Source organism: Schistocerca serialis, chromosome 2 (genome assembly GCF_023864345.2).
Source record: "Schistocerca serialis cubense isolate TAMUIC-IGC-003099 chromosome 2, iqSchSeri2.2, whole genome shotgun sequence".
Lineage (NCBI taxonomy): Eukaryota > Metazoa > Arthropoda > Insecta > Orthoptera > Acrididae > Schistocerca > Schistocerca serialis.
This window is the reverse complement of record NC_064639.1, coordinates 249,398,316-249,417,771: the sequence shown is the minus strand read 5'-3', so window position 1 is coordinate 249,417,771 and position 19,456 is coordinate 249,398,316. Positions and strand designations below refer to the sequence as shown.

The window sequence follows — 19,456 nt, the reverse complement described above, 5'->3', positions numbered from 1 at the left end:
GTGGGCATGCGGGAGGCCGGGTGGACGTACCGCCGAATTGCTCAATACGTGGGGCGTGAGGTCTCCACAGTACATCGATGTTGTCGCCAGTGGTCGGCGGAAGGTGCACGTGCCCGTCGACCTGGGACCGGACCGCAGCGACGCACGGATGCACGCCAAGACCGTAGGATCCTACGCAGTGCCGTAGGGGACCGCACCGCCACTTCCCAGCAAATTAGGGACACTGTTGCTCCTGGGGTATCGGCGAGGACCATTCGCAACCGTCTCCATGAAGCTGGGCTACGGTCCCGCACACCGTTAGGCCGTCTTCCGCTCACGCCCCAACATCGTGCAGCCCGCCTCCAGTGGTGTCGTGACAGGCGTGAATGGAGGGACGAATGGAGACGTGTCGTCTTCAGCGATGAGAGTCGCTTCTGCCTTGGTGCCAATGATGGTCGTATGCGTGTTTGGCGCCGTGCAGGTGAGTGCCACAATCAGGACTGCATACGACCGAGGCACACAGGGCCAACACCCGGCATCATGGTGTGGGGAGCGATCTCCTACACTGGCCGTACACCACTGGTGATCGTCGAGGGGACACTGAATAGTGCACGGTACATCCAAACCGTCATCGAACCCATCGTTCTACCATTCCTAGACCGGCAAGGGAACTTGCTGTTCCAACAGGACAATGCACGTCCGCATGTATCCCGTGCCACCCAACGTGCTCTAGAAGGTGTAAGTCAACTACCCTGGCCAGCAAGATCTCCGGATCTGTCCCCCATTGAGCATGTTTGGGACTGGATGAAGCGTCGTCTCACACGGTCTGCACGTCCAGCACGAACGCTGGTCCAACTGAGGCGCCAGGTGGAAATGGCATGGCAAGCCGTTCCACAGGACTACATTCAGCATCTCTACGATCGTCTCCATGGGAGAATAGCAGCCTGCATTGCTGCGAAAGGTGGATATACACTGTACCAGTGCCGACATTGTGCATGCTCTGTTGCCTGCGTCTATGTGCCTGTGGTTCTGTCAGTGTGATCATGTGATGTATCTGACCCCAGGAATGTGTCAATAAAGTTTCCCCTTCCTGGGACAATGAATTCACGGTGTTCTTATTTCAATTTCCAGGAGTGTGTATATATATATATATATATATATATATATATATATATATATATATATATATATATATATATATTATGAGTTTTGAACACTATAAAGGTAAATACATTGTTTGTTCTCTATCAAAATCTTTCATTTGCTAACTATGCCTATCAGTAGTTAGTGCCTTCAGTCGTTAGAATCTTTTATTTAGCTGGCAGTATTGGCGCTCGCTGTCTTGCAGTAGTTCGAGTAACAAAGATTTTTGTGAGGTGAGTCATTCATGAAAGGTATAGGTAGGAGACGAGATACTGGCAGAAGTAAAGCTGTGTCGAGGGGGCGTGAGTCGTGCTTGGGTAGCTCAGATGGTAGAGCACTTGCCCACGAAAGGCAAAGGTCCCGAGTTCGAGTCTCGTCCGACACACAGTTTTAATCTGCCAGGATGTTTCATATCAGCGCACACTCCGCTGCAGAGTGGAAATCTCATTCTGGTGTATGTTATTGTTAGTCAGGGCTTTTCTTTTGTAGGGATCATTGAAAGTCAGATTGCGTTGCGCTAAAAAATATTGTGTGTCAGATTATTGATGATCAGAATAAGTAAAGAGAGAAATATCTGAGTACGTTCAGATTTGCTCAGCTGTTTGAAAATCAAATAACGTAGAAGTTTACTAGCACAGTAATTTAGTGTTTCTAAGGGGACGTTTCAAGGTAACAGTAGAGGATGTCGAAATTTTTGCGGGAAGTTCTTAATGATGGGGCCTGCAGTGAAATATATGTGTTGCAAAGGTTCCATTATCACTGCTTAAAACATTTATTGATTATTACGGCAGCTGATTCGGAAGATTTCCATTTTCAAGTACTTCTAAGTTGTCGTGACGTATATATAATATCTGGTGTGATTGCATCTGTTGACTGTTCTCGTTATATTTTACTTGAAATTCTATAATATCGATTTCGCGTCGATTTTATGTTGTTTTATACAGTGTGGCATAATATTGTGATAGGATATTCTGAATATTTCCTGTACTTTTTTGATAGTTCACACTGTCTATCGTGTGAAAATTACTTGGCCTGCCGTTACAATGTTTAACTTACCTTCTGAAGTCCCCTCGTATATCTGTTTGCGGTTTCATTGTAAAAGTCACCCACTGTGAATTCTACGCTGGACTACAGATCCCACTGCTTTATATTTACACCATATTTTGTCTGTCCGCTAAAAGTGTCGGTATGAGGGAAGACTGGAGACTATTCACTTCATTTCCTAACCCATCAGTAATAGCAAAACATCGCAAAATATCTGCGCGAAAGAGCTCGTGCTTCTCTGTCAAGAACAGAACAATTGCTTCTGTTGACAGCCGACAGCTACCGGAATGGCTAAGCCGTACACATATTCTTGCATGCATCAGATAAGCAGTAGTAAAATACCTCTCACGACATCTGATTTACGATTCTCTTGTAACGGAGGACTTGTGGAGGTGGTTTACAGCCCATTCAATATATTCATTTCCACATTCGAACACATCGCCACGCACCAGTTGCCTTGGCTGCCTAATGCGTACATTCAACATGATTTTGTTATCACTGAAATAAAATCACACAATGGGCATCTTCATGGACTGGAAACACTGTAGGATGTGAAGGGATCTACGGGGATTGCTGTCTTCCACTTGAGGAGTTCTGGGCCGTAATTCATAGTGGTATACGCCATGAAGTGCAAACGCAAAGCCGTGATGTCGAGCCCACTGATTGTTTCATTATTTAAATCGTGATTTGTCTATCTGCTGAGAGCGTCACTCGGATGGAAGCTCCGAAATAATTATTTAATCTTTTATTTGGCAAACATAGAGAAAATTTTTTTCCATGTTTATTCTCATTAAGAAGACTCAGAATAACGATAATAAATGTTTTAATTGTAATATTAATTCATTAAAAAACACAGAATGTTGCTTGAGAGCAACATTGCCAAACAGTGAGACTGTTGTTGTTGTTGTGGTCTTCAGTCCTGAGACTGGTTTGATGCAGCTCTCCATGCTACCCTCCCTGTGCAAGTTTCTTCATCTCCCAGTATCTACTGCAACCTACATCCTTCTGAATCTATTTAGTGTATCCATCTCCTGGTCTCCCTCTACGATTTTTACCCTCCACGCTGCCCTCCAATGCTAAATTTGTGATCCCTTGATGCCTCAGAACATGTCCTACTAACCGGTCCCTTCTTCTCGTCAAGTTGTGCCACAAACTCCTCCCCAGTTCTATTCAATAACTCCTCATTAGTTATGTGATCTACCCATCTAATCTTCAGCATTCTTCTGTAGCACCACATTTCGAAAGCTTCTATTCTCTTCTTGTCCAAACTATTTATCGTCCATGTTTCACTTCCATACATGGCTACACTCCATTCAGATACTTTCAGAAACGACTTCCTGACACTTAAATCTATACTCGATGTCAACAAATTTCTCTTCTTCAGAAACGCTTTCCTTGCCATTGCCAGTCTACATTTTATATCTTTTCTACTTCGACAATCATCAGTTATTTTGCTCCCCAAATAGCAAAGCTACTTTACTACTTTAAGTGTCTCACTTCCTAATCTAATTCCTTCAGCATCACCCGACTTAATTCGACTATATTCCATTATGCTCGATTTGCTTTTGTTGATGTTCATCTTATATCCTCCTTTCAAGACAATGTCCATTCCGTTCAACTGCTCTTCCAAGTCCTTTGCTGTCTCTGACAGAATTACAATGTCATCGGCGAACCTCAGAGTTTTTGTTTCTTCTCCATGGATTTTAATACCTACTCCGAATTTTTCTTTCGTTTCCTTTACTGCTTGCTCAATATACAGATTGAATAACATTGGGGAGAGGCTACAACCCTGTCTCACTCCGTTCCCAACCACTGCTTCCCTTTCATGTCCCTCGACTCTTATAACTGCCATCTGGTTTCTGTACAAGTTGTAAATAGCCTTTCGCTCCCTGTATTTTACCTCTGCTACCTTTAGAATTTGGAAGAGAGTATTCCAGTCAACATTGTCAAAAGCTTTCTCTAGGTCTACAAATACTAGAAACGTAGGTTTGCCTTTCCTTAATCTTTCTTCTAAGATACGTCGTAGGGTCAGTATTGCCTCACGTGTTCCAATATTTCTACGGAATTCGAACTGATCTTCCCCGAGGTCGACTTCTACTAGTTTTTCCATTCGTCTGTAAAGAATTTGTGTTAGTACTTTGCAGCTGTGACTTATTAAACTGATAGTTCGGTAATTTTCACATCTGTCAACACCTGCTTTCTGTGGGATTGGAATTATTATATTCTTCTTGAAGTCTGAGGGTACTTCGCCTGGCTCATACATCTTGCTCACCAGATGGTAGAGTTTTGTCAGGACTGGCTCTCCCAAGGCCGTCAGTAGTTCTAATGGAATGTTGTCTACTCCCAGGGCTTTGTTTCGGCTCAGGTCTTTCAGTGCTCTGTCAAACTCTTCACGCAATATCGTATCTCCCATTTCATCTTCATCTACATTCTCTTCCGTTTCAGTAATATTGTCCTCAAGTACATCGCCGTTCTATAGACCCTCCATATACTCCTTCCATCTTTCTGCTTTCCCTTCTTTGGTTAGAACTGGGTTTCCATCTGAGCTCTTGATATTCATACAAGTGGCTCTCTTTTCTCCAAAGGTCTCTTTAATTTTCCTGTAGGCAGTATCTATCTTACCCCTAGTGAGATAAGCCTCTACATCCTTACATTTGTCCTCTAGCCATCCCTGCTTAGCCATTTTGCACTTCCTGTCGATCTCATTTTTGAGACGTTTGTATTCCTTTTTGCCTGCTTCATTTACTGCATTTTGATATTTTCTCCATTCATCAATTAAATTCAATATTTCTTCTGTTACCCAAGGATTTCTACTAGACCTCGTCTTTTTACCAACTCGATCCTCTACTGCCTTCACTACTTCATCCCTCAGAGCTACCCATTCGTCTTCTACTGTATTACTTTCCCCCACTGCTGCCAATTGATCACTTATGCTCCGCCTGAAACTCTGTACAACCTCTGGTTTAGTCATTTTATCCAGGTCCCGTCTCCTTAAATTCCCACCTTTTTGCAGTTTCTTCAATTTTAATCTGCAGTTCATAACCCATAGACTGTGGTCAGAGTCCACATCTGCCCCTGGAAATGTCTTACAATTTAAAACCTGGTTCCTAAATCTCTGTCTTACCATTATATAATCTATCTGATACCTTTTAGTATCTCCGGGATTCTTCCATGTATACAACCTTCTTTTATGATTCTTGAACCAAGTGTTAGCTATGATTAAGTTGTGCTCTGTGCGAAGTTCTACCAGACGACATCCTCTTTCATTTCTTAGCCCCAATCCATATTCACCTATTATGTTTCCTTCTCTCCCTTTTCCTAGACTCGAATTCCAGTCACCCATGACTATTAAATTTTCGTCTCCCTTCACTATCTGAATAATTTCTTTTATCTCATCATACATTTCATCAATTTCTTCATCATCTGCAGAGCTAGTTGGCATATAAACTTGTACTACTGTAGTAGGCGTGGGCTTCGTCTCTATTTTGGCCACAATAATGCATTCACTATGCTGTTTGTAGTAGCTTACCCGTACGTCTATTTTTTTATTCATTATTAAACCTACTCCTGCATTACCTCTATTTTATTTTGTATTTATAACCCTGTATTCACCTGACCAAAAGTCTTGTTCCTGACACTGACACTGACACTGATGTACTGATATTTGAAGGTAACCTACTTTCTGCTTCACTTCAGTTCATTTGTGATGAATGCGTCCACAACCAACCAATTGTCTTCTTACAAGAGAATATCAGTCTCGTGAGACACACAAAAACTGAAAACTAAGATTACCAATGACGGATAATTTCACATATCAATTACATTTTGAATAAAAAGCTTTGAAACAATGTCTTCTAGGCACAAAACACAGAAATATATTGCACTTAGAACACGTGACTGCTGAGTAACCTCTTGGGCGATAACGACATCGACCCTTTGATCCATGAATAGGCTAGTGGCCAAGGCCATCGAACCTCACGTCTTGTTCAGGCACTGCTATCTTTGCTGTCTTCTTGGGAGGTGGCGATTCCTTACTAGGTCTTGCTGATTTCTTTTTGTTTGCACCCATCAAAGCATTAGTAAAGTCTACTCGAAATTATTTCAATGAAATTTTCATATCACAGTCGTCACGGCGAAAAAGCAACCATGCATTGACGAGACACCGGTCCAATAACCAGCTAAACATTCTCAGGTACCACCGCTTTAACTTCACAAGCACTTTGTATAGTTTGATAAACATTCCCGCCAGGTCTACACCACCCATATGTTTATTGTAGAAACTCACAATGTTCGGACATGGCACAACTATATTTCGTTTTTGGACACTATTCCAATATTTCACAGCCTTCACTGGTTCTATTCCACAAAATGAACTTGCTAATCGCGCTACCTTTATATCTGTCAACCTAACTACGATGATTTCTGAATTTTCATCCAACCTATAATCATGGCTTCCCAGACCTAGCTTCAGTAGTGACTTCTCTGGTTCAGGTCGGCAATATTTTATACGATTCCCACGTCCTGTTCTCAGAGAATCTACTTTATTTTATTCTTCAGGAAAATAAACAGTTCCAGTGTGGAAAAGAAGTTGTCAAAGCACCGTCGTGAGTTGCGCGGCTGAGCTTTTATATTACATTGCAGAATTACTACTTGTCCACCAGTTCCAAATTTCTTTGCTTCTTCCGTAAAGTCCGTAATCATACCTTTACCGGTATATGGACTATAATAATATACAATTCCAGATATTCTTGGTTGTACAAAAATCTTAAAGCCCCATTTGTGGGGTTTGTTCTGAATATACTGACGTAGATTGCCAGCCCTGGTATCTTTATAAGGAACTATAATTTCATAGATTGAATATTCATTTTCTGCATGAAGGTTTCGACACTCACTTACTACAGAGTCCCCGAAGAGGACTAATTTTCACCAACATGTCGCTATAACTGGCACAATTCTTATTTTTCGAGAAGTGAAGGTATCTGCGGAGTTTCTGAAATCTTTTCAAACTCAGAACACTGGAGACTTTTTCTATATTGGTAGACTGAGCCCAGTAATCGGTATAAGAAAGCAAATTTGTTATACCCATGTAAATTTGCATGCCAATGAATTTCTCCATTTCATTTACATTTGTATTCAGTGCTGACGATGTCTGCAACACAGAATATAGGTTTGTGTGATCAACAATCAGTTTCATTATCTCAGTGCCAAATAGTTGTCTGAAATATTATAAAGGAGTTTCACAACAAAATTCACGTAATTCATGAGATAGATCTGAATACACACACAAAGTCTTGCTTCACTCATTTGAACTAACTTGTTGGGGTATCTCTATTCTTGGTGGATGTGGAGGGTCCCGGTGTGCTACTTATGTCACATTGGTGATGTGTTACTACTTCGCCTGTTGTTATTTCATCATCTTCAGAATTAATTTCTGCTACGAATATCAACCGATTACTCCGTGAAATGTGAGGCTGGTAACGCGAATCTTCATCAGAATTATCCGCTAGAATATCTAGTTCCGAACTTGAACTGTCGCAGTGAGAAAGCAAAGGGTGCAGAGGAGGAAATATAGTGGCTTTACACTCCCTTTTCCCATAAAAACTCACTGGATTCATCTTCGTTTTAGCTGCTTACAAACGCACCTATTAGCCGCGATGTTATTTTTCAATTACTGTTACTGGTAATGTTGCTCTAAAGCAACGCGTATATTTTGTCTTTTCTCTGTCCAGATTTGCTTATAAACTACCAATAATGCCTAATATTACAATGGCAGACATTTTTTCTACAAATAAATTGCAGATACACTTACCATTCCAAAGTTCTAGCACGTTAACCACGTAAGAATTTAGAACACTACATAGCTTAGTCACAGCTAACCGTTACATGCACTCAAATGATTTCTGCGCGCCTCTCTGCAAACAAATAAAACAACAATCTGCTGAATCGTGCTCGGGGAGTGTTAACAAACAGCCATACTGATAAGAAGAAGCCTGTATTCGAGAAGGCCGTCCGCAAAACAATACGAAAGAACACGTTGCTTGAGAGCATCATTACCAAACAAAGGGTTTATTGTCTAACCCGCAAGTAACAGCAGTAGAGCTCGCGGCTTTCTGTCGTGATCAGAACATCTGCTTCAGAGTTTCCCCTGCTGAATGCTGTTCGGGCACCGGTCACCGACCACTGGCCGCCCACACCACGTCTACAGAGCACGTTCCTAAATGCGCATTGGTAAGTATAAGACTTATTGTATTTTATATTATGTTACGTTTTCAGCACGAAGTATCTTAGATAAACTGAGCGAACACCCTGGAGCAACAACAGCATTATGACCATTGGTCACGCATTATATGACATGAGGAATATTGAAGAACGTAATATACCACAGAGGGCAAAATTTGCCTGAAATAGTACACTGGTGCATAAATTCGTGGCGATGATGATATTGTTGACTTATCGGTACGCAGGCTGCTAAGTTTTCAGTCGTCGTTTTTTGTTTGAAATTCTAGTACTGCTCTTGCGGTGACACGTTAAATGTTATTAATTGAAGATTATGAGGAGCATTGTTCAAGCGTCAGAAAACAGAGCAAAATCTAACAGTTGTGACTTTTGTTTTCTTTGGATTTAATAGAGGGGTAAAGGAAGTGGTGACTGCTCGAAAGGTCTGTGTTGCGAGTGGGCTGAGTGCTTTCGAAGAATTCACACAATAAAAGAGTAGGATTACACTGTTTTAGGGGTTCGACTTCCGCTCAGCACAGAAATTATCATCACCTCATTTTTCTTCAAATATGAGCATATCTACCCACTACTGAAAGAAACCGATTTTAAACGTATGTTTAAATAGAATTCCGCGTTAGAATACCGTTAAGGCAGATATTTTTACTCTCTTCATGAAATCTCGCTACTGATGAAAAAAATTCGATATCTTACAGGGTGATAGTTATTGAACTATGTGAAATAAAATGGCCACAACTATTGAACGGTTTGCGTTAGGACGTTCAAATTGCACAGTTGGCCGCGAGGCATGATGGGAATTAGTATGTTTAGGTTTAGCAACGAACCCCACTTTCATTTGGATGGTTTCGTCAATAAGCAAAACTGGCGGCATTTGAGGGATTGAGAATCCGCATTTCGCGATCGAGAAGTCTCTTCACCCTCAACTAGTGACTGTGTGGTGTGCAATGTCCAGTTATGGAATAATCGCTGCGAAATTCCTTGATGGCACGGTGACTACCGAACAGTACGTGAAGGTTCTGGAAGATGACTTCATTCCCATTATCCTAAGTAACCCTGAGTTCGACAAGATGTGGTTCTTGCAAGTCGGAGCTCGACGCCATCGAAGCAGGAGAGTGTTTGATGTCATGGAGGAGCACTTTGGAGACCGCATTCTGTCTCTGGGGTACCGAGAGGCCACTGGCATGGGCCTCGATTGGCCGTCATATTCTCCAGGTCCGAACACATGCGACTCCTTTTTGTGGGGCTATATTAAAGACAAGATCATTGCTGAACTGAAAACATGCATTCAGGAGGTCATCGATAACATTGATGATCCGACGCTGCAGCGGGTCATGCAGAACTTCGCTATTCGTCTGCGTCACATCATCGCCAATGATGGCAAGCATATCGAACACGTCATAACCTAAATCCGAATATCTGTAGTGACGTTTACATATAGTTCAGTAATTGTCACCCTGTTTATTTGATTATGCTTGGTTAACAATCCCTCCCCCCATGAACCTTGGACCTTGCCGTTGGTGGGGAGGCTTGCGTGCCTCAGCGATACAGATGGCCGTATCGTAGGTGCAACCACAACGGAGGGGTATCTGTTGAGAGGCCAGACAAACGTGTGGTTCCTGAAGAGGGGCAGCAGTCTTTTCAGTAGTTGCAGGGGTAACAGTCTGGATGATTGACTGATCTGGCCTTGTAACACTAACCCAAACAGCCTTGCAGTGCTGGTACTGCGAACGGCTGAAAACAAGGGGAAAGTACAGCCGTAATTTTTCCCGAGGGTATGTAGTTTTACTGTATGGTTTAATGATGATGGCGTCCTCTTGGGCAAAATATTCCGGAGGTAAAATAGTCCCCCATTCGAATTTCCGGACGGGGACTACGCAGGAGGACATTGTTATCAGGAGAAAGAAAACTGGCGTTCTACGGATCGGAGCGTGGAATGTGTAGGTTAGAAAATTTAAAAACGGAAATGGATAGGTTAAAGTTAGATGTCAGGTGAATACAGGGTTATAAATACAAAATCAAATAGGGGTGATGCAAGAGTAGGCTTAATAATGAATAAAAAATAGGAATGCGGGTAAGCTACTACAAACTACATAGTGAACGCATTATTGTGACCAAGATAGATAAGAAGCCCACGCCTACCACAGTAGCACAAGTTTATATACCGACTAGCTCCGCAGATGACAAAGAGATTGGTGAAAGGTATGATGAGATATAAGATATTATTCAGATAGTGAAGGGAGACGAAAATTTAATAGCCATGGGTGACTGGAATTCGATAGTAGGAAAATATTTCCAGGGGCAGATGTCGACTCTGACCACAATCTATTGGTTATGATCTGTAGATTAAAACTGAAGAACCTGCAAAAAGGTGGGAATTTGAGGAGTGGGACCTAGATAAACAGAAAGAACCAGAAGTTGTAGAGAGTTTCAGGGAGAGCGTTAGGGAACGATTGACAAGAATGGGGGAAAGAAATACAGTACAAGAAGAATGGGTAGCTTTGAGAGATGAAATAGTGAAGGCAGCACAGGATCAAGTAGGTAAAAAGGCGAGGGCTAACAGAAATTCTTGGGTAGGAAGAAATACTGAATTTAATTGATGAAAGGAGAAAATACAAAAATGCAGTAAATGAAGCAGGCAAAAAGGAATACAAACGTCTCAAAAATGAGATCGACAGGAAGTGCAAAATGGCTAAGCACGGATGGCTAGAGGATAAATGTAAGGATGTAGAGGCTTATCTCACTAGGGGTAAGATAGATACTGCCTACAGGACAATTAAAGAGACCTTTGGAGAGAAGAGAACCACTTGTATGAATATCAAGAGCTCAGATGGAAACCCAGTTCTAAACAAAGAAGAGAAAGCGGAAAGGTGGAAGGAGTATATAGAGGGTCTGTACAAGGGCGATGTTCTTGAGGACAATATTATGGAAATGGAAGGGGATGTAGATGAAGATGAAACGGGAGATATGACACTGCGTGAAGAGTTTGTCAGAGCACTGAAAGACCTGAGTCGAAACAAGGCCCCTGGAGTAGACAACATTCCATTAGAACTACTGATAGCCTTGGGAGAGCCAGTCCTGACAAAACTCTACCATCTGGTGAGCAAGATGTATGAGACAGGTGAAATATCCTCAGACTTCAAGAAGCATATAATAATACTATTCCCAAAGAAAGTATCTGTTGACAGATGCGAAAATTACCGAACTATCAGTTTAATAAGCCACAGCTGCAAAGTACTAACAGGAATTCTTTACAGACGAATTTAAAAACTGGTAGAAGCCCACCTCGGGGAAGATCAGTTTGGATTCCGCAGAAATGTTGGAAAACGTGAGGCAATACTGACCCTACGACTTATCTTAGAAAATAGATTGAGGAAAGGCAAACTTACGTTTCTAGCATTTATGGACTTACTAGGGGAGGCCGCCAATTGTGAAATTCAGATTCGATCCATACTGCGCATAATAAAAGCTCATGGCCAGAGGTGTAATGTGGCAAAGCACAAAGATGCACTTCTCAGCCGTTGTCGAGAAAATCGACAGTTAAACGAAATCGTTGCGGTGAAATACTCTCTACGATTAATAATTTTCTACAGCGTCGTGGCGCAGCGGTAAGCGCTCGAGTTCGTAATCCGAAGGTCGCCGGATCGAATCTCAAGCCATGCAACTTTTTTTTATTGTGTATATATATATATATATATATATATATATATATATATATATATATATATATATATCAAATAATAAAAAAGCTGCATGGCGTGAGACTCGAACCAGCGAACTTCGGATTACGAACCCGAGCGCTTACCGCTGCGCCACGACGCTGTAGAAAATTGTTAATCGTAGAGAGTATTTCATCGCAACGATTTCTTTTAACTGTCGATTTTCTCGACAACGGCTGAGAAGTGCATCTTGGTGCTTTGCCACATTACACCTCTGGCCATGAGTTTTTATTATGCGCAGTATGAATCGAATCTGAATTTCACAATTGGCGGCCTCCCCTTGTTAGAGAAAGCTTTTGTCAATGTTGACTAGAATACTCTCTTTCAAATTCTGAAGGTGGCAGGGGTCAAATAGAGGGAGTGAAAGGTTATTTACAATTTGTATCGAAACCAGATGGCAGTTATAAAAGTCGAGGGACATGAAAGGGAAGCAGTGGTTGGGAAGGGAGTGAGACCGGGTTGTAGCCTCTCCCCGATGTTATTCAATCTGTTTATTGAGCAAGCAGTAAAAGAAACAAAAGAAAAATTCGGAGTTGGAATTAAAACCCATGGAGAAGAAATAAAAACTTTTAGGCTCGCCGACGACATTGTAATTCTGTCAGAGACAGCATAGGACCTGGAAGAGCAGCTGAACGGAATGGACAGTGTCTTGAAAGGAGGATATAAGATGAACATCAAGAAAAGCAAAACGAGGATAATGGAATGTAGTCGAATTAAGTAGGGTGATGCTGCGGGAATTAGATTAGGAAATGAGACCCTTAAAGTAGTAAATGCGTTTTGCTATTTGGGGAGCAAAATAACTGATGATGGTTGAAGTAGAGAGGATATAAAATGTAGACTGGCAATGGCAAGGAAATCGTTTCTGAAGAAGGGACATTTGTTAACATCGAGGATAGATTTAAGTGTCAGGAAGTCTTTCTGAAAGCCATGTATGGAAGTGTAACGTGGACGATAAATAGTTTAGACAAAAAGAGAATAGAAGCTTACGAAATGTGGTGATACAGAAGGATGCTGAAGATTAGATGGGTAGATCACAAACTAATGAGGAGGTATTGAATAGAATTGGGGAGAAGAGAAATTTGTGGCACAACTTAACTAGAAAAGGGATCGCTTGGTAGGACATATTCTGAGGCATAAAGGATCACCAATGTAGCATTGGAGGGCCGCACGGAGGGTAAAAATCGTAGAGGGAGACCAAGAGATGAATACACTAAAGAGATTCAGAAGGTTGTAGGTTGCAGTAGGTACTGGGAGATGAAGCTTGCACAGGATAGAGTAGCATGGAGAGCTGCATCAAACCAGTCTCTGGACTGAAGACCACAAAAACAGTTAACAATCCTATTAGATGGTTTCGAACCCTTGTCCATAAGAAAACTTTTCGTCACGTCATTTCAAGCTTACTTGTGGATGAAACCATATTTAACATTTCCCTTCGTTAGTTAACAGTGACATTAGTTGCTACGTAGGTGTTTCGGTCGAGTAAAAAATAATTCGTGATGTAATTATATATTCAGACTTGCTAACTGATACTGCCCAAACCAGTGCCGTGTTCGAGTCTCGGTCCACCACTGAAGCTTTGCTTGGTTATCATTGGCTATGTGTGCGACGTTTGAGTCCATAATAAGAAAGCAATTTTCATGTCATTTAAACCTTAAATGTGTGTACAACTAGTTTCTCAAGAGCAACTTACATACTGAACGGCACTTAATGCTAGGCGAAAAGGACTATTTGTGATTTTCGAATTCGACGTCCACCTGTCCTAGTGAGTACAATGAGGTACTAGCGATACGCTGTTGACGCTCAAGTTTTCATAGAGTCCTTGACTCTTTTAGTCACCGCTCTCTGCAATAATTAGTACATTAACTAGGTCATTCAATGCCACTCACCAAGCGATCGAAGGCTAGTAGGGAGTAGAAAAGTATACTTCAAAGTATAGAACCATGAGAGTCCAGATATTACTGTAAAATTTATTATTCATACAAAAATATAATTTTCGGCACGGATAACTGAATGATTTACATGATAAAATTATGGGTATTAGTTGTCTCAGATACTAATGAAAGTGTAACATTTTTGGAATGTCACTTATTGGAATAAATTTTAGTTTACAGGCGTTAATGACTGTCTTATCTCAAATAATGTGCTTCCTTATATTTGCAGTATCGTTGTCTTAAATTACTTTCTGAGTGATTACCATAGAAAGCAGTGTTCTCCAGTGGTCACTTGTCATAACGATTTTCTACGGTCATATGATTGTACTTGAAGAGATTATAGGACCTGCAAGAAAGTTACGTTGCGTGGACTGCATCAGAAGGATCTTTGCAGTTCCTCTCGATTGCAGACCAGGGCGTATTGAAACCACTGAACACAAAATACGTTGACAGGGTCAAAACAGTGGACTGCTGGTGGTGAAATGGCCCGACCAAAAACGTGCACAAACCCATTAAAGCTGATTCTTCTATAATTCTCCACATAAGTATGCTATATCCCTTACGTCTATTATATCGACCAAACATTCGCCTCTAACTTTTCTTTCGATTTATCTACAGTGGTCAGCAGTTAGTGGCTAATTAGAGAGCAAATACTTTGATAAAGCTGGAGAATACTCAGATTGACGGTATACTACAATAAGGTGTATTGCCACTCGTGGGAGAACAATTTTCAAAGTTTATAATTTAATTTTTCCTTAAGGTTTCGTTTAACTATCTAAATTAAAGCTACTAAGTCAAATAACAAATCATACTAATGTTTTAACCCTTTAACTGCTCTGGACGTCTTAATGCGCGCGCCTTTGTACCTGTCCCTGTGTGCTCTGAACGTGTTTACGCGCGCCACCAGTCCTTCTACCTCGTACTCTGAACGTGTCTGCGCGTAGACACTTTAAAAACACGAAGAACGAAATATTCGCAGTAGTAATATTTTTGTCGTCATCGATCTTCTGACTGATTTGGTGCGGCCCGCCGCGAAGAACTCTAGCCCACGGTTATGATGAAACCAAGGTTCAGTCTTCACAATGGGTCTGGAAAGGTTCTCCAAGCCCTAAAAAAGCTCGTCATGTCGGGTCAAATGTCAAAGCTATGCCGATAGTTTCTTGACTATGAAGGGTTAGTCCATCATGAATTCGTGCCACGGGGACAAACTGGTAATCGATGGTACTAACGGAACGTGTTGCGACTCTTGCGAGAAAATGTTGGAAATAAATGGCCCGCAATGCGGTGAGACAATTCATGATTCTTGCATTACAGTAACACATCCGCGCATTCTTCCCTATTGGTGCATGACTATTGCACAGAAAACGATATCACTGTGGTGCCTCATCCTCCGTACTCTCCAGACCTGGCCCCTGCGGACTTTATTTCCGAAGATGAAAACTCCGTTGAAAGGACGAAGATTTTCAACGATTGACAAGGTAAAAGAAAATTCGCAGACGACGCTTTGCGCGATCCAGCAAGAGGCGTACCAAGGCTGCTTCCGGAATTGGAAACGGCGTTGGATGCGGTGTATCAATTGTGGTGGAGAGTATTTCGAAGGAGACCGTGCATAATAAGTAAAAGACAAGCGTAGAAAAATTTTGTCAACAGAGTTTCGGAGTTTCTTGAGCAGACCTCGTGGTTGCGCTTGCATCCAGCGCCACCAATAATTTGTTGGATATATGCCAATTTTTGCCTTGCATTGAAGTTTTTACCCTCTGAACCTCTCTCAAGCACCATGGAAGTTATTCCAGACACGGCTAAACATGCACGCCTTGTTTGACAACCAAGGTGGCACGGCCATTCTAGGCTGTCCACGGTCGTAATGACAGCAAGGAGGTCGCGGGTCTTCAATTGGTGCTTGGCTTCCAGCAGACGAGAAATACCACCGAGGTAAGAATTTATTTTATACCTCCATGACAAATACAGACTCTGCTACTGGCGGAAATGTGGGCCCACGTGTAGCAGGCAACCGGAAGGGCAGCACGTAATCTGATGGTTTCGCGCCACGGTGCTTTAACCAGGCCGCTCGGCGGTTGATAGACTATGGAAGGAGAGACCGGAACAGATTCTAAAAACAATAAAATCATAAACAATAGAGCAAAAAAGGCAACCACATTAAAGAGAAAATTACATACAGTACGTGCATCTAAACGCGTTTTCGCTATGAGCATTAGTTTTTAAGCTATTCGCTACGAAAGTTTTGTAAAGACTCATTAAATTAGTGACACATTAACACCGTAGGCGAGTTTCACATATTATGTCTCAACAGGTAGTACTTGAGGAGCTGTTAAGTCCCATAGTGCTCAGAGCCATTTGAACCATTTGAAATTGAGGAGCTCTATCGAAACATACTAACAGAATTAAACTATAAACAAGAATGTGCCTTCCATGATATAAAAATATCTTTCACACATAAAAGAATGTGTAATTTAGTAATTGAGTAGCGGCATTATGATAAACTGTACTGAGATATATGTCTGTAGTTGTGTTCATCTTATCATGTTTGTAATTAAGCAGTACCAAATTATTGTATAGTAACCATCAACCTGATAAAACTCTAATACCTTTAACACTTTAATGCCTATCAAAGTTCAGAATATCGTTCAAAAACTTAAAAACTCCTAGTCTAGACTAATATACCGTATGCATGTTAGATATAAGGAAAATGTATATTTCAGGCCGCCGCCATCTTGGCTCGGAACAGTCAGTATTTGGAAGTTGAACAGGTTGGACCTGTACTCCGATGACTGACGAGACGGTCTCAAAGTCTGGTGACAATACTTTCGCGATAGAGCACTGTGAACTTAGAATTTTTCTGATGAGAGTTCCGTGGACTTGTGATATCTGTAGAAAATCATGTGATAAACGTTTTCCGTTAGAGTAGGACTCCGATTTCGAGAACATCAGCAATGAACTTTTAAGTACGAGGCGTGTTTTTTAATTAAGTACCGTTTTGCCACACCGCGACCGCAAAGCTGCGGTCGGCGTTCTGCGCCTGCAAGATGCCTCCGACAATCGTGAGTACTGCCGACTGTGAAGTATGGGCTGTTATAAGATTTCTTAGTGCTAAAGGCCTAAAAGCGACGGATATGCATCGTGAGATCTGTGCAGTTTACGGAGAAAACATTATGAGTGATGGAATGGTAAGAAAGTGGGTGTGAGCATTTAAAGATGGCCGCACAAATGTGCATGATGAACAACGGAGTGGGTGTCCTTCGGTCGTTAATGAAAGTTTGGTGCAGGAAGTGGACAATAAGGTGAGAGAAAGCAGACGGTTTACGATTTCCTCCTTGCGGGATGACTTTCCTAATGTTTCTCATAGTGTTTTGTATGACATTGTGACCGAGCACTTGAATTACTGAAAATTGTGCGCACGTTGGGTACCGAAAATGTTGACGGATGTGCACAAAACCAAACGTTTAGACAGTGCTTTGACTTTCTTTGAGCGGTACCACAACGACGGTGATGATTTCTTAAGCCAAATTGTTACGGGTGATGAAACATGGGTGGCCTACGTCACACCAGAATCAAAGCAACAGCCCATGGAATGGCGGCATTCAGATTCACCCAGAAAAGTGAAGTTTAAACAAACAATTTCTGCCCGGAATACATGTGCACAATTTTTTGGGACAGAAAAAGGAGTATTGCTTGCGGAATTTCTTCCTCGTAATGAGACAATCAATGCAGCAGCTTACTGTAACACATTGCACAATCTGCGCCGTTCAATTCAGAACAAAAGACGTGTCAAGTTGAGCAAGGGCATCGTTTTGCTGCAAGACAATGCCCGTCCGCATGTGACGAATCACACCAAAGATCTCATCACATCTATTCGATGGGAAACTCTAGATCATCCTCCGTACAGCCCCGATCTTGCGCCCAGTGACTACCATCTGTTCCTGCACTTGAAGAAACACCTGGGCGGTCAGCGTCTTCAAGACGATGACAAAGTCAAAACAGTGGTGATGCAGTGGTTAACAAGTCAGGCGGCAGACTTCTATGAGGAGGGTATCCAAAAACTGGTACAACATTATGACAAGGGCCTCAATATTGACGGAAATTATGTAGAAAAGTAGATTAAGGTACAGGCTTTCATGTAAAAATAAAATTATTGAGATATCTTAGCACGTCCTTTTTTTTTTTTTTTTTTCAAAACGGTACTTACTTAAAAGACACGCCTCGTATTTTACGTAGCTTAATGAAGGATTTTAATTTTTCTGTGAGAACAAGTGTTGAAATTGTAATATGACTTCAAATTACTGTAAATTTTCACTAATTTACTTAGGTGGGTTTTTCATGATCGAGAGAAATCGCTGAACTTTTTTTTTTACCAGTTGACTAGACTTGAACTTATAATTCTCGCGAGTTAAGCTTGGTCTGGACTTCAGCGTTTAGACTCAAGCTATAAACTTTTATTAAATTTTTGATAGTCAGCCGCGCGTGTTTGTCCTTAGGATAATTTAGTTTAAGTAGTGTGTAAGCTTAGGGACTGATGACCTTGGCAGCTAAGTCCCATAAGATTTCACACACATTTGAACATTTTTTTGATAGTCAGCCGCTTGGACATTGTGTCTAAAGCTGCTGTCAGGAATCTCTTGTAAAGCATTTCGTTCTGTCGTCACGTGAATTAAGGAGCTGAAAATTTAACTGAACTTATTTACTTAAAAACAAAATTGATGTCGGTTGCGAAAATTATTTAATTTTATCCCTACTCACAGTCGTACCTGCATTTATTTAAATTATGGTGTTGTCAATACGAAGATTTATTGCATTACGCGATGGGTGTGTGGTCGTCCCCTAGACTTTAACGAAGCCAAATAACTTTAAGGATAGATCAAACGTTTGATGCCCTTAGCTTGCCAAGTATTTTATTTATAGATAAACTGTGGTAGTAAATATAGTTGATGCCCTTCTTCTTTTTGATGTTTTCCTCTTATTCCTCACCTCGCTGCTTTTGCAGAGTACCTCCTCATTTATTATGTCATTAGTTATGCTAATTCCTATCATCTTTCTGTAAAGCTACGTCTCAAAGGCATCAGTTCTCTTCTTTCCCGATTTTCTCACATTGCATACAATGGTGTACTGCAAAGGCACTTTATCAGAAATTTCTTCTTCAAATTAAGGCCAGCGTTCGATACCAATAGATTTATTTCGGCCAGGAAAGCCCTCTTTTTCTGTGCTAATATGTTTTTACGTCCTTTGTTTTGTTCATCAAATGTTATTTTGCTTCCAAGGTTGCAGAATTCTTTCACTTAGTCTTTTTCATGGTCGCCCATTTCTATGTAAGTTTGTCGCAAGTCTCATTTCTACAACTTTTCATTTCTTTCGCATTCTTCGGTTTATTCGTAGTCCATATTCTGTACTCATCAG

The 19,456-nt window shown here is 41.4% G+C and overlaps 1 protein-coding gene across 1 annotated transcript in view; it reads left to right on the top strand.

The window, feature by feature from the left end:
- The first annotated feature begins 8,373 nt into the window (after window positions 1–8,373).
- LOC126457008 (uncharacterized) overlaps window positions 8,374–19,456 on the top strand; it is a 124,158-nt gene continuing 113,075 nt past the window's right edge. Inside the window, exon 1 of the mRNA XM_050092977.1 lies at window positions 8,374–8,394. The gene's annotated coding sequence lies outside the window, so the exon portion shown is untranslated. The remainder of the gene's footprint in view (window positions 8,395–19,456) is intronic.